The sequence below is a fragment of the Schistocerca piceifrons genome, chromosome 1, assembly GCF_021461385.2.
Source record: "Schistocerca piceifrons isolate TAMUIC-IGC-003096 chromosome 1, iqSchPice1.1, whole genome shotgun sequence".
Taxonomy (NCBI): Eukaryota; Metazoa; Arthropoda; class Insecta; order Orthoptera; family Acrididae; genus Schistocerca; species Schistocerca piceifrons.
In genome coordinates this window covers 1103612671-1103629664 of record NC_060138.1, presented here as the reverse complement: position 1 = coordinate 1103629664, position 16994 = coordinate 1103612671, and the positions used below count along the sequence as shown (strand labels likewise).

General features: G+C 44.0%; 1 protein-coding gene and 1 pseudogene across 1 annotated transcript in view; one reads left to right on the top strand and one right to left on the bottom strand.

The window, feature by feature from the left end:
• LOC124798820 (putative inorganic phosphate cotransporter) overlaps positions 1-16994 on the top strand; it is a 220710-nt gene that overhangs the window by 76537 nt on the left and 127179 nt on the right. The gene's annotated exons all lie outside the window — the stretch shown is intronic.
• LOC124726931 lies at positions 9357-9474 on the bottom strand (annotated as a pseudogene).

The window sequence follows — 16994 nt, the reverse complement described above, 5'->3', positions numbered from 1 at the left end:
AATATCGCTGAGGCAATAGCAGCACGGCTGGTGAATGTGCGGCCACAGAGAGTGTCTTTCATTGTTGGAAAAAGCCAAAAGTCACTGGGAGCCAGGTCAGGTGAGTAGGGAGCATGAGGAATCACTTCAAAGTTGTTATCACGAAAAAACTGTTGCGTAACGTTAGCTCGATGTGCGGGTGCATTGTCTTGGTGAAACAGCACACGCGCAGCCCTTCCCGGACGTTTTTGTTGCAGTGCAGGAAGGAATTTGTTCTTCAAAACATTTTCGTAGGATGCACCTGTTACCGTAGTGCCCTTTGGAACGCAATGGGTAAGGATTACGCCCTCGCTGTCCCAGAACATGGACACCATCATTTTTTCAGCACTGGCGGTTATCTGAAATTTTTTTGGTGGCGGTGAATCTGTGTGCTTCCATTGAGCTGACTGGCGCTTTGTTTATGGATTGAAAAATGGCATCCACGTCTCATCCACTGTCACAATCAACGAAAAGAAAGTCCCATTCATGCTGTCGTTGCGCGTCAACATTGCTTGGCAACATGCCACACGGGTAGCCGTGTGGTCGTCCGTCAGCATTCGTGGCACCCACCTGGATGACACTTTTCGCATTTTCAGGTCGTCATGCAGGATTGTGTGCACAGAACTCACAGAAATGCCAACTCTGGAGGCGATCTGTTCAACAGTCATTCAGCGATCCCCCAAAACAATTCTCTCCACTTTCTCGATCATGTCGTCAGACCGGCTTGTGTGAGCCCGAGGTTGTTTCGCTTTGTTGTCACACGATGTTCTGCCTTCATTAAACTGTCACACCCACGAACACACTTTCGACACATCCATAACTCCATCACCACATGTCTCCTTCAACTGACAAAGAATTTCAATTGGTTTCACACCACGCAAATTCAGAAAACGAATAATTGCACGCTGTTCAAGTAAGGAAAACGTCGCCATTTTAAGTATTTAAAACAGTTCTCATTCTCGCCACTGGCGGTAAAATTCCATCTGCCGTACGGTGCTGCCATCTCTGGGACGTATTGACAATGAACGCGGCCTCATTTTAAAACAATGCGCAAGTTTCTATCACTTTCCAGTCCGGAGAAAAAAAATCGGAGGCCTTAGAACTTGAATGCACCTCGTACATCCATGCCCGAGGCAGGATTCGAACCTGCGACCGTAGCGGTCGCGCCGTTCCAGACTGTAGCGCCTAGAACCCCTCGGCCACCCCTGCTGGCAAATGAGGGTACTGACGACGGTTTAGCTGACGATGTTGGCGCCTAAATCTGAGGGCATTAAGACACATACAGAGCCAACAACGCAGCTGGGCTTAATTATGGTTCATTTGTTGGTGAAACACCTGTGTGATCGTGTTACAAATAAACGCCATACGAAACTGGCTCAAAAGATACTTAGTAATTATATCCGAATATAAACTCAGCCGCTTATTTTTCAGTATCTTGTCCAAATTTGTGTGAAACAAACGTCTCATTTGTGTATTGACGTGGAAAGATATACAACTTGTATGTTTACGGTATTTAACCCACGCCATAATAAATGTTTTCTTAGTTTTTGTTTCATCAAAATTTTTCGATAATCCGGGTGACCTACAGTCCCATCCAGCCCCGACAAACGAAGTTCCAATTATGGAAGGGGCTTCCTCGCTAGGTCTCCAAAATCGCTCTGTGTACACACTATGACAACACTCCAACCCCCCCCCCCTATTAATTAGTGCAAAGGTCATTCTGACATAATCCTACAGTGTGCTGTAATACTGTGCAGTGGAGAACACGGCCGCTAGCGCTAAAAGCAGATACAGCCATCGGCATGGTATTACATGACGCGATAGTAGCGAAATCAGACACTGTGACCGCATAGACAGCTGGGACATTGAGTGTGTCCTCCACCCACCCAACCACGCACACACACACACACACACACACACACACACACACACACACAGTGGTGCAGTATTATGCAACAGGAACCGTTAGCGAATGGGAGCATACCAGACCTGAAACAACCAACGCAGACATGCTTCTTATTGAGCAGTTTAATACAATGTTACAGAGGTTCCCATACAGAATACCGCAACAACAAAAAGCTGACTTCAAAAGTAGGAGATTATTAGATTGGTTCCGGAACATGTTACAGGGCGGTCATGGCGATTTCAGTTACAAATGGAATTTTGTGCACTGCTTGGTCTTGACAAGTATTCTTGATCATTTTTTGCTAAGTAGTACCTTCTGCGATATGTTCACATTATTTCATGACGTGTATAATGTGACACATAATGTGTAATTGTCTGCACATACTTTACATATGTGGACTGTTTTTTTCCTTTATTGTTATTTGAAGCCCCTCGTCGCGCATGGGCCGGCAAAGAGCTTCAAAAATATAAACAAAGACGAGACAAATCTATAAAAAGAATTATTTTGTTGACGTTTACACAAAACATTAAAACTTTTTTCCTCGCTGATATTAACAATGAAGGACTAAAAAAAGAAACAAAAATATATATTTAAACTGCATTGGAGAAATGGGTATTTCTTTCTAAAAAAACAGCACTGCACGTCATTCAAGGAGCTGAAGCACCTGCAGTGGGGGGAAAACCTTTTGAGCAGAGGAAACCGTGTTCTATAGGGTTGAAGGGTGTGGGTCAAAAGTAAAGGGGGGCCATTGTGTAGTAACTATGGAGATGAAGATAATTAGAGTGGATAGTGGGAAGATAAGGTGAGGAGGAGTCTGGTGGGCGAGAAAAGCCGTGGAATCAAGAGGAGAAATATGGTTTTACTTATCGTAGTCATTTTTCAGTACTATGCATACATTGATCACATTCTTCAGTTATGGATACATGTGTACCAAACCATACAAATGTAACAGTTGCTTTCTCAACCAATAATAAGTTAGGAAACCTACTCATCCATACCGTAAAATCAAATACACAAACATACAACAACAGCGGAGTGTACAAAGTATCATGCCCCAGTTGTCCTGCCTACTATGTAGGGAAAACAAGCAGAAACTTCAAGACCCGTTTTCAAGAACATGTAAATGCTTTCAGGCTCAAGAATTTCGAAAAATCAGTCATTGCACAACATATGTTGGAAACGAAACATGTCATCAACAGTCTAGAAAACACTTTGGTAATACTACATAACGAAGCCAATGGTAAAACCCCAAGTCTGTTAGAACAACTGGAGAAATACCTCCACAAAATCAAAAAAACCAGAATCTATGTTAAATGACCAAACAGATTTCGCAAGCCATAGTTATTTCAGTAATTTTAAAGACCTATTATAAAGTTATTTCTTGCATATGTCAATTGTTTAATAGTTGTATCTTTAGCACTACCAATAAATTCATCTTTGACAACACCATGTGCAAAAACATCTGTGAAGTGTTTATAAACTATGTGTGCAAATGTACATCTTGAATGAAGCGACATGTACTAATAATGTTTGCCGTTACTAAAACGTTAAAAATGCTTTCTTTGTATGATGTGGTAAGTTTACGCTGTTCATTTTCCACTATTTTGCACATCTCTTCCGCGTTCGACTTACGAAATTCATAACCTAACATTAAACCTTTTCCTGACAGGAATAGGCATTTCACCCCATTCAGGACAAGAAATAAAACATGTATTAAGACAAATTATACCTGACGATAGACCCACAGGGTCTGAAATGCATCGTGTAGTTAATAAAACACGAAAAAGTTGTGACTGAAGGCGTTGTATAATTCATACCTCCAATGTTTTGAATACAGTCACGTTTTAAGCTGAAAAATATGGATAAAATTAAATCCAATAAATATTGTTACAGTAGTAAAAGGAATGTCTACATTGAGTAAAGCAATAAGCTAGCAAAGCAGCATAAATCACTTAATAAGGGGAAATCCTCCGGTCCTGTTAGTTTCCTTTTAGAGTATGGCGATATAGTAGCTCCGCATTTAACAATCATATACAACCACTCGCTAGACAAAAGATCCGTATCTAAAGACTGGTATGCTGCACACGTCACACCAATATTCAAGAATGGGGGTAGGAGTAATCCGATGAATTATAGACATATCATTGACGTCGACTAGCAGTAGGATTTTGGAACATATACTGTGCTCGAATATTATACCTCGAGTAAAACGACATGTTGACACACAGTCAGCACCGATTCAGAATACTATTGTTATGATTCACAAGTAGATCTTTATTCTCACGAAGTAGTGACTGCGATCGATAGGGGATCTAAAATTGATTGCATATTTCTAGATTTCCAGAAGGCTTTTGATACCGTCCCTCACAAGCGGCTTATAATCAAGTCGCGTGCCTATGGAGTATCGTCTCATTGTGCAACTGGATTCGTGATTCCCTGTCGGAAAGATCACAGTTCGTAGTAATTCATGGAAAGCCATCGTGTAAAACAGAAGTGAGACGTGGTGTTTCCCAAGCAAGTGTTACAGGCCCTCTGCTCTTCTATATAAACTATTTGGGAGACAATCTGAGCAGTCATCTTGGACTGTTTGCAGATTATGCAGTCATTTACCTCCTAATATGAGGGGATCAAAACCAACTGTAAAATGATTTAATCAAGGTATTTCTACGGTAATTGAATCCAAATAAAGAAAAGTGTGAGGTCATCCACAAGAGTACTAAAAAGAAAATCCGCTAAATTTCGTTTACATGATAAATCACACAAATCTAAAGCCTGTCAATTCATCTAAATACCTAGGAATTACAATTACGAACAACTTAAACTGGAAAGATCATATAGATAATGTAGTGCGGAAGGCAAACCAAAGACTGCGATTTATTGGCAGATCATTAATTAGATCCAATACTTCTACTAAAGAGACTGCCTACACTGCGTTTGTCCGTTCTCTGCTAGAGTATTGCTGTGCTGTATGGGGTCCTTACCAGACCGGATTGACGGAAAACATCGATAAAGTTCAAAGAATGACGCCTATTTTTGTATTATCGCGAAGTAGGGAAGAGAGTGTCACGGACGTGATAAACGAGTCGGGATGGCAACCGTTAAATCGTGTTTCGTTGCGGAGAGATCTTGTCACGGAATTTCAATCTCCAACCGCCTTCTCCGAATGCGAAAATATTTTGTAGGCACCCACCTAGATAGGGGGAATTGATGGTTGTAATGAAATAAGAGAAATCAGGGCTCGCGAAGAAAGGTGTAAGTGTTCGTTTTTCCTGCGCGCTGTTAGAGAGCGGAGCAGCAGAAAAACAGTGTGAAAGTGGTTCGATGAGCCATCTGCCAGGCAAACATTCCACATCTAATTTCCAACTGGAACTCGACCAATGCGAGTTCACCGGGCTCCAGTGACGTTCTGTCTGCTGGCCTCATATTACAACTACAAACAAGTTTTGCAGTGATGCCAACTGCGGTGCACTGAAATCAGTGATCGAATGCTGTTGCGCTTATGTGATACGAAAATCGTAGTCACGGATTTCGTAATGCAGTTACGAATTTGAAAGAACTACGAAAAACAGCGCCTAATATTGCAATCTCATTATTTCTTCTCGAACAAAATCTTCTGCATCAACTTCTACATACGCGTATATACTCCGCAAGCAACCGTATAATGCATGGCGGAGAATACCCCATACCACTACTAGTCATTTCCTTTTCTGTTCCTCTCGCAAATACAGCGAGGGAAAAACGACAATCTACACTTATGCTCATAAATTAAGGATGATTGCAGAATGTGGTGCCACACGAAGTGGACTACACAAAACTGGCGCTAATAGCATAGGCACATAGGGAACACACACGACACAGATCTGTAAGTCCATGATATTGGTGATAAGCTGAGAAAACCGTCCAGAAACACATGTGCTACAAAACGCCACTGTTTCCTGCGCATGTACCTCGACATCAATATGGGATATGGTCACCATGCATACGTACACAGGCCACACAACGGGTTGGCATACTCTGGATCAGGTGGTCGAGAACTGATGGGTTATAGCCTCCCATTCTTGCACCAGTGCCTGTCGGTGCTCCTGAAGAGTCGTAGGTGTTTGAAGACGTGCAGCGATACGTCGACTGAGAGCATCCCAGATGTGTTCCATGGGGTTTAGGTTTGGAGAACAGGCAGGCCACTCCATTCGTCTGATATATTCTGTTTCAAGGTACTCCTCCACGATGGCAGTGCGGCTGTGCGTTATCATCCAACATGAGGAAGGTAGGACTCACTGCACCCCTGAAAAGGCGGACATACTGGTGCAAAATGACGACCTGATACAGCGGACCTGTTACAGTTCCTCTGTCAAAGACATGCAGGGCTGTACGTGCACCAGTCATAATCCCACCTCACACCCTCAAACCACGATCTCCATACAGGTCCCTTTCAAGGACATTGAGGGATTGGTATCTGGTTACTGGTTCACGCTAGATGAAAACCCGGCGAGAAACACTGTTCAGACCGTACCTGGACTCGTCCGTGAACATAACCTGGGACCGCTGTTCCAATGACCATGTACTGTGCTTTTGACACCAGGCTTTACGGGCTTTCCTGTGACCAGAGGTCAGTGGAATGCACCTCGCAGGTCTCCGGGCGAATAAACCATGTCTGGTCAGTCGTTTGTAGACTGTCTGTATGGAGACAACTGTTCCAGTGGCTGCGGTAAGGTCCCGAGCAAGGCTACCTGCAGTACTCCGTGGTCGTCTGCGGGCACTGATGGTGAGATATCGGCCTTCTGGTGTTGTTGTACACTGTGGACGTCCCGTACTGTAGCGCCTGGACACGTTTCCTGTCTGCTGGAATCGTTGACATAATCGTGAGATCGCACTTTTCGGCATATGGAGGGCCCGTGCTACGTTCTGCTGTGTTTGAGCAGCCTCAAGTTGCCCTAGTATTCTACCCCTCATAACGTCATCAATATGTGTTCTTGGGCTATTTTCAACACACAGTCACCATTAGCACGTCTGAAAAGTCTGCACACTTACTCGCTGCACCGTACTCTGAGATGCACCAACACACCTCTGCGTATGTGGACTGCTGCCAGCGCCACCGTGCGGCGACCGCAGCTGAAATGCACCGCATGGTCATACCCCGAGGCGATTTAAACCCGCAAACCGCCCACCAGAACGTTGTTTCACCATGTATCAGCATTATCCATAATTTATGAGCATGAGTGCATATGCCTCTGTACGTTCCCTAACCTCTCCAATCTTATTTTCACGGTCCTTACGCGAAATGTATGTTGGCGGCAGCAGAATTATTCTGCAGGCAGCCTCAAATGTGGTTCTCTAAATTTTCTCAATAGTACTTCTCGACAAGAATTTCGCCTTCCTCCATGGATTCCCATTTGAGTTCCCGAAGCACCTCCGTAATATTTGCGTGTTGTTTGAACATACAGGTAACAAATATACCACCCCGCATCTGAATTTCTTCGATGTCTTCCTTTAATCCGACTTAATGCGGATCCCTCACACTTGAAAAGTACTTAACAATGGGTCGAGCAGGCCGGAGTGGCCGAGCGGTTCTACGCGCTTCAGTACGGAACCGCGCGATCGCTACGGTCGCAGGTTCAAATCCTGCCTCGGACATGAATGTGTGTGTGATGTCCTTAGGTTAGTTAGGCTGAAGTAGTTCTAAGTTCTAGGGGACTGATGACCTCAGAAGTTAAGTCCCATAGTGCTCAGAGCCATTTTTGAACAATGAGTCGCACTATTGTCCTACATGCTGCCTCGTCTACAGATGAAACACACTTCCCTAAAATACCCCCAATAAACCAAAGTTGACCATTCGCTCTACGTACAACAATCCTTACATGGTCATACCATTTCATATTACTTTGCAGCGTTACTTGTAGATATTTAATCGACGTTTCTGTGTCAGGCAGCTCACTACTAATACCATATTCGAACGTTACGGGTTTATTTTTCCTACTCATCTGCTTAACTTAAATATTTCTACATTTAAAGCTAGCTGCCACTCATCACATCAAATCTAAATTTTGCCTAAGTTATCTTCTAGCCTCCTACAGTCACTCAACGACTGCTTCCCACACACCACAGCATCATCAGCAATCAGCCGTAGACTGCTGCTTAACCTGTCCTACAGGTCATTTATGCATACAGAATAGAACAGCACCCCTATCACACTTCGATGGGGCACTCGTGACAATACCATTGACTCTGATGAACACTTGCAGTCTTGTGACCAGTCGTTAGGACAAAAGCACCGGTTAGACAAGTTTAGAAAGAGGGTGCTAAAAAAAATCCACAAACTATCAACCAATGTCATTGATTTCCATTTGCTGTAGAACCTTGGAAGCATTCTGTGCTCAAACGTGACAAGCAACAAAGATTCCATACATCTCGCTCTTGTGGAACCTAGTTCCCGCTTTTCTCTCATGACATACTGAAAGCCGTGGATCGAGGGAGCCAGGTAGATGCAGTATTTCTTGACTTCAGAACAGCATATGACTCCGTGCCACACCAGCGTTTATTAACGGATGTACAATCGTTTGGGTTTGTTGTTGTTCTTGTGGTCTTTAGTCCGAAGACTAGTTCGCTGCAACTTTTCATGCTAGACTTCCCTGCGTAGTAAGCCTTTTCTTCTCATCATTACTACCGCAACATAAATCCACTGAAGCCTGCGTACTGTGTAAACTGGCCTATGTTTCCCTCTAAAAATCTCGCGGCCTCCCAACTCCTCCCTATATCTGTCTCTCTCTCACGCACGCACGCACACACACACACACACACACACACACACACACACACACACACACACACTTCCCATCATTACCAATTAACTATTCCTTGATACCTCAGAATATATCCTCTCAACCTATCAGTTCTTGTTAGTCAAGTTGGGCCATACATTCATTTCCGCCCAATTCGATATAGTTTCCCCTCAGTAAAATTAGTAAAAGTATGGCGCATCAAGCGCTGTTCGTGACTGGAATGATGATATCTACGTATGAAGAATGCAGCGTGTTACCTTGTGTGGAGAATCATGGACAGGTATGTGGAAGTGGCTTCAGACGCGTTCCAGGGAAGTGGGACCCTTGCTGTTCATGTTCTTTATTAACGATGTGGCAGGCGATATTAACAATAACCTCAAACTTTTTGCAGATGATGCAGTTATCTATAATCGCCTAAAAACTAAAACTAAACTGAACTAAAACGAAACTCCTCCCGAACAGGCCATGGACGCCCAACGGCACTGACCGACCGCCGTGTCATCCTCAGGTCATAGGCGTCACTGGATGCGAATATGGAGGAGCATGTGGTCAGCACACCGCTCTCCCGGCCATATGTCAGTTTCCGAGACCGGAGCCGCTACTTCTCTATCAAGTAGCTCCTCAGTTTGCCTCACAAGGGCTGAGTGCAACCCGCTTGCCAACAGCGCTCGGCAGACCGGATGGTCACCCATCCAAGTGCTATCCCAGCCCGACAGCGTTTAACTTCGGTGATCTGACGGGAACCGGTGTTACCACTGTGCCAAGGCCGTTGACTCTATAATCGCCTACTGTCTAAAAAAAGTTGCACAAGGTTCTAGCCAGAGCATGGTAAGATTTCCAATTAGTGTAATAATTGGCAACTTGAACTGGAATCGGTCGTCTTATTCTCTATATAGAAAAATACTGTGACGAACAGGGTGAGATGCAATCTGCGGCTGTTTGCTGACGGGTAAGTGTCGTCGTTGAGTGACTGCAGAAGGATACATGAAAACTTATACGAGGCCGGCCGAAGTGGCCGTGCGGTTAAAGGCGCTGCAGTCTGGAACCGCAAGACCGCTACGGTCGCAGGTTCGAATCCTGCCTCGGGCATGGATGTTTGTGATGTCCTTAGGTTAGTTAGGTTTAACTAGTTCTAAGTTCTAGGGGACTAATGACCTCAGCAGTTGAGTCCCATAGTGCTCAGAGCCATTTGAACCAACCAAAACTTATACGAAATTTCTAGTTGGTGTGCTGAATGGCAGCTTGTTTAAATGTAGAAGAATGTAAGTTACGACAGAGTAGGAAAAATAATCCCGTAAAGTTCGAATACAATATTAGTAGTGCACTGCTCGACACAGCCACTTCGATTAAATATCTAGGCGTAACGTTGCAAAGCGATCTGAAACGGAACGAACACAAGAGGGCGTTAGTTAGAAAGGTGAACGGTCGACTTTGGTTTATTGGGAAAGTTTTAGGGAAGTGTAGCTCATCTACAAAGGAGATTGCTTATAGAACACTCCTGCGCCCTATTCTTGAGTACTGCTCGAGAGTTTGGGATCCCCAACAGATCAGTTTAAAGGATGCTGCTTCGCCGCTAGATTTGTTACCGATAGGTTCGATCAACATGCAGGTAATACGGAGATGCTTCGTGGAATCAAATGGGAATTGCTGGAGGGAAGACGACATTCTTTTCACGAAACATTTTTGGACAAAGAGAACCGGCATCTGAAGCTGGCTGTAGAACGATTCTACTGCCACCAACGTATATTTCGGGTAAGGACCGCGCTGATAAGAGAAACTGGATTCGTGTGGAGGCGTACAGGCTCTGATTGGCGTATGGAACAGGAAAGGGAATGACTAGTAGTGGCACAAGGTATCCTCTGCCACGCACCGTATGGTAGCTTGTGGAGTAGATGTAGATGTAGATATAAACTTAAATTAACTGATATGATACTGAGAAAATGCAGCATCTTCAAATGAGAATGCTTAGAAAACACGCATGCGACCCACCCTAGAATATGGCTCATATGTGTGGGACCCATACCAAATACAGGGTCTAGCAATAAAACCTCCTTCATTTTACGAGGGCGGTTCAGAAAGTAACCTCCGATTGGTCACAGTGCGGGTTGTGGGGGGAGTAGCGACGCCATCTGTGCGTTCACGCACTCAACAGGTCAGTCGGCATCAAGCCGTGGTCGAGTGAACGTCGTACCTGCGCTAGTTTAGTTTTTGTGGCAGTTTGAAATGTGTGCTGCAATAGAAAACCCCGCCAAATGTTAAGTGCGTGCTGTCATAAGGTTTTTTACAGCCAAAGGATATTCTGCAGCAGCTATTCATCGTGAGCTTTGTGCCGTGTATGGACCAAGAGTTATGAGTGAAGGAGTTGTCCGTGAATGGGTACGTTTATTTAAAAGTGGACGAGAAAACGTTCATGATGAAGAGAGGAGTGGTAGACCATCATTTGTGACTGATGAACTCGTTCAGACAGATGATGCAAAAGTTCGTGAAAATCGGCGTTTCTCAAAGTCGGAGTTGTCTACTGGTTTTCCACAGATTTCTAAGACTCTCTTGTACGAGATAGTGACAGCAAGATTGGGTTACCGTAAGGTCTGTGCACGATGGGTGCCCAAAATTCTTACCGACCACCACAAAACTCAAAGAATGACCTCTGCATTAGACTTTCTGTCACGTTATGAGGACGAAGGAGAACCATTGTTAAACAGAATTGTGACCGGTGACGAAACCTGGATTAAGCACGTGAACCCTGAGACAAAAGAACAATCAGAGATGTGGGCACATTCAAATTCGCCTACCAAACCAAGAAAAGCCTCTCAAGATTTTTCTGCCAGAAAACTGATGGCAACGGTGTTTTGGGATGCCAAAGGGGTGTTGTTGGTTGAATTCATGGAACGTGGTACGACCATTAATCAAGACGTGTACTGTGAAACAATAAAAAAGTTACGACGGGCTATACAGAACAAACGCCGTGGTATGCTGACTTCTGGTATCGTTTTTTTGCACGATAACGCCCGTCCTCACTCTGCTCGCAGAACAACGACCCTTCTTGAGTCCTTCAAGTGGGACGTTATCAACCATCCACCTTACAGCCCAGACCTGGCGCCAAGTGATTATCACCTCTTCATGCATTTGAAGAAATGGCTCGGGTCACAGCGGTTTGATGACGACGAAGAGCTCAAAGATGCGGTCACAGGCTGGCTCCAGGCACAAGCGGGTGATTTTTATGCAGAAGGAATTTCAAAGCTTGTGAAGAGATACGATAAGTGCCTCAATCGCTATGAAGACTATGTAGAAAAATAGTGCAAAGATGTAGTTGTAAGATGTATATATTAAAATATTTTTATTTAACTTGGTGTATTTTTTTAAATCAACCGGAGGTTACTTTCTGAACGGCCCTCGTAATAAGATGTCAAAGAAAACCTTAATATGATAGAGAAAAATTACTTTTATTTATGAAAAGTACATTGCCATTTAGGATTATTTGGTTTTAAAAATAATGTCTGCTAGATAACGTCCTCCATTGTTGACACATTGACGAAGTCTATCCCGAAAGTTCTCCATACATCTTCGTGTCATTTCTCTTGGAATGGCTGCCACTTCTTGGGTAATGGCCTCTTTAAGTGCATGCAGTGTCGTACACTAGAGCCTTTAAGCGTCCCCAAAGAAAAAAATCACAAGGCGATAAATCAAGCGTCCCTGAGGGCCACGCGATGTCTCCTCGCTAAGAGACAAGAAAACCAGGAACCAACTCGCGCAACATTTCCATAGAACACCGATAGGTGTGAGTTGTTGCTCCGTCTTTCTGGAACCACACTGCTTGATCTTCATGATCTGCAATAAACTGGTTTAGCCTAGGTTGGAGGAAAGTCTCTAGCATATTACAATAACGGGGTGAATTAACCGTTCCCGTGTGGCCACCTTCTTCGAAAAAATACGGTCCCCACGCAAAACATACAGCAACGGCGCAACAAACTGTCAGAGAGCTGTGTAGTGGTCACTGATAAATTTCACGAGGGTTTTTTGCAGCCCAGTAGCGGGAATTCTGTTTGTTTACAGTTCCTGAAGATGTTTCCAGAATGAGATTTTCACTCTGCAGCGGAGTGTGCGCTGATATGAAACTTCCTGGCAGATTACAACTGTGTGCCCGACCGAGACTCGAACTCGGGACCTTTGCCTTTCGCGGGCAAGTGCTCTACCATCTGAGCTACCGAAGCACGACTCACGCCCGGTCCTCACAGCTTTACTTCTGCCAGTATCTCGTCTCCTACCTTCCAAACTTTACAGAAGCTCTCCTGCGAACCTTGCAGAACTAGCACTCCTGAAAGAAAGGGTACTGCGGAGACATGGCGTAGCCACAGCCTGGGGGATGTTTCCAGAATGAGATTTTCACTCTGCAGTGGAGTGTGCGCTGATATGAAACTTCCTGGCAGATTAAAACTGTGTGCCCGACCGAGACTCGAACTCGGGACCTTTGCCTTTCGCGGGCAAGTGCTCTACCATCTGAGCTACCGAAGCACGACTCACGCCCGCTCCTCACAGCTTTACTTCTGCCAGTATCTCGTCCCCTACCTTCCAAACTTTACAGAAGCTCTCCTGCGAACCTTGCAGAACTGCACTCCTGAAAGAAAGGATACTGCGGAGACATGTCTTAGCCACAGCCTGGGGGAGCTTCTGTAAAGTTTGGAAGGTAGGAGACGAGATACTGGCAGAAGTAAAGCTGTGAGTACCAGTCGTGAGTCGTGCTTCGGTAGCTCAGATGGTAGAGCACTTGCCCGCGAAAGGCAAACGTCCCGAGTTCGAGTCTCGGTCGGGCACACAGTTTTAATCTGCCAGGAAGTTTCAGTTCCTGAAGAATTTCCTCACGCGCAGCTCTGCGAGTTTCAAAATCTCTTTCACTTAATTCCTGGGTAACCATCATTTTGAAGGGGTGCATATGAAGTTCTCTGTTAAGAATTCTTATTACGCTCCTATCAGATAGTCCCAGGGCAGCTGCATGTTTAAGTGCCGAACTCATTGATGATTGTTGCACAGATAGTCTCACACGCGCCACATTTTCCGGCGTTGATGCAGTCCGATGACGGTCAGTAGGTTTTCTTTTCAGTGCTGAACCTGTCTTTCTAAAGTTCGACAGCCACATTGAATAGTTTTTCTGTCCGGGACACCATCATGTCAGCCACGTTTGAATCGTCTCCGAAACGCTCGCTGAGTACTGATCACAGAACCACCATCACGAGTAAATCCCTCCACGATAAACGCACGATGCTCACCAAGCCACGCCTTGGCACTCACTGAAAATGGCACGTACACTTCTTTCAAACAAAACACCACTTCCCATCAGTATCCTAACTACAGCTCGCACGCCGCCTACATCAAATGCGGAAGGTTTTATTGCCAGACCCTGTAGAACTAACAGGGATAGGACGCGAAACACGAACGGTCGCTGGTTTGTTTGACTCAAGGGGGAGCGTAACAGGAAGGGTGAAAATCCGAACTCGCAGACGTCTGAAGATAGACGCAAGTTATCCCACTAAAACATACTTAAAAGTTTTAAGACTCACGAGGGGAATCTAGGAGTATACTACAGCACTCTGTGTAACGCTTCCGTAGAGATCGGAAGATTAGAGGCTTCCTTCGCGCGATCCATATACGAGTGGAACGATAATGAGCATCAATACGTGGTACAATGGGGGGTACCTCCTGTCATGCATTTCTCATTAGTTTTCATAGTATGAATATAGAGATAAATGTATATTTCGTAGGTCACCTTACAGTGTGTGGCCGAGTCAATTTCCCATACCAATTACCATTTCACCTATGAAAACTTTTAGATATCTCTACCGGTTTCACCAGAAAATAAAAGCGTTCGATTAAGTAAAAGTAGCATGCATAAAACTAGAAGTTAATGTAATTACAGCAAAACTAAAATTTTGTATGATCAGTACTGGTAAACAAAAGTTATAAAGATCAACTTTCAGAGTTACAGTTTGATGTGTACTGTGTGACCAAACTAAAACTCTTAACATTAACCAACGGTTTTTCAACGTACAGACGAAGGTTTTCTGATGCATAGTGGGGCGTGCTTTCTGAATTCACGTACCTGAGACACTGAATCACGTCTCATGTGAAGAAACCATGCACAGGTCTGAGCGCGCTTTGATTGGCACGAAAACTGTACATCGTGCAGGTCAGAAAATTTATAAAGTAAAAATGCAGGCCGTTGTTGATAATGGTCCCTCTGAATCTTTTAATTCTCAGTTGCAGAGTTGAACGGCGTAAAGGTTTTGTTGGACTTGGACTTTTCTCTAGGGTATCTTTCAATTGAACTTCCTATTGTATTCGAACTCGTTTCTGGTAGCTTTCTAACGATCTTTATCATTATTTTTAGATGCATCAGACTGCAAACAATGCATACAATATTTTTGTATGAATGTTAGATTACGGACTATGGACTCAAAAGTATCTATACATGGACCAGTCTGTATTTTAAACATATTGCGAGACGGTGAGTATCGGAATGTCTAGTATCCTGTAATATCATTTCTTCCTCGACACATACTACTCCCTTCTTAAAACTACAGCTTGTAATCTTCTTTGAGTTGTTATCGTTATCTCCACCTTTCCTCTTAATAACAAAAAGGCTTTTTGTATTTTCTTACGACTTCTTAATTTCGGTTAGCAAACATATCAAACTTGCGATGCTCCATTGCGAATATGAATCTACTAAAACTGAAGCAGACACATTAGATATTGCCATGATATGACGTAGGCGAGTCGTAAAATATTATGGTAACTCACTCTTTTATTTACCTACTTCCACTATCTCATAAGCTTTACAGAAATTCTTACAATGGTGTGGAAATTATTGCCAGCGTGGGCACAACCTCAAGAGAAATTTTTTTCTCTCTTTCCCATTTGTCCTTCCTCTTTCGATGACAATGAAACTGAGGCGGCAACACTCATATAACATATCAAGCAGGCTGCTAACCCGTAGGACAGTACGTCAATGAAGATCAGGAATCTGTTGTAAACGAATCGCTTTACTTCATACCTGGGAGAGGTGTAATATGACAAGCTCCTGTGTCCCTCAGACTGTCTCCCAACAACTCTTGTATTAATAGTGGTATTACCTCATTAACAGCAGCGAATTGTGATAACGAAGGCCTATATCAAATGTTATCTAAGCTGTTTACACTACCAGGTTTAGGTACGCTCCGATTCGCCGTAGCTAATCACCGTTTATTGGATTTATGTGATATTCTTTTAAGAGCAAATGATCGAGTGCTTCCCAGGTGCCACCCTATCAGCCTCAAAAAGATCTTTCACGTTATCTCGCCACGTGATTCTGCATGATCACGTTTCTCTTCATACGGAACTAATACGTCTGGGAAGATACTGTAGTGCTGGAAATAGACACAGAGATTACCTTATTTCGTCGACCAGCAATAAAAAACAGCGGTACATTTGGTAAGATTTGTAGAAACAGCCCATATGAAGCTCTCAAGTCACAGAGGACGGTTTTTACCTGAAACTAGGGGGTACAAACTTGTTCTCTGTGCCGTCCACCACCAATAATAAAGGGGTGTTTGAGCACGAAGAAAGTTTGGAGAAAACTATTGGAAACCTGGTGGTTCAAGCGTACGGTGTACAGAGGAGAAGATCGCGAAAAATAAAATATTTATGTGAGTACCGGTTGTCCCTCCCAAGGGTCGTCAGGTAAATTTTTTGTATGTTACGGCAGATATTTGCAATTTCCTGTAGTAACGAGTGAAAGGAGTCAGTCCAGGGACCCAAACGTTAGCGACGGATAGGCAGTCGTCGTCAGGTCTTGCGATCCGTCTGTAGATCACATGCACGCGCAAATCGCAGATTTCAGCCACGGATGACTGATCGCTCCTGGTTCCTAAGCAATCCGATGAATTGTATGATACAAATCGGTCGTGTGCGAAAATATGGCTGCCTGTCTGTGGCTCGTTTGTCTAGCTATTAATCCTGGTTGTGTAGTTTCGCTGATCCACAGGGAAGTAAGAATCTTACGTTAGAATTTACATTCATGTAATACGTACCATTCCGAAAAGTGAAGTTGAGGGCGGAGTTGAATCAAGAAACAATACAAGTACCGGGTGTTTCAATATGATGTTTGAAAAATTTGGGGGGGGGGGGGGGGGCCAGCCTTCTAACACACACACAAAAAAGCCGTATAAACATGGGCTTTTAAATGCACACCTTAAGAGCGATCAGCACTTGTTCATCTCCAATACTGTGAAACACATATCTTCTACTGCAAGATCTTTACTCCT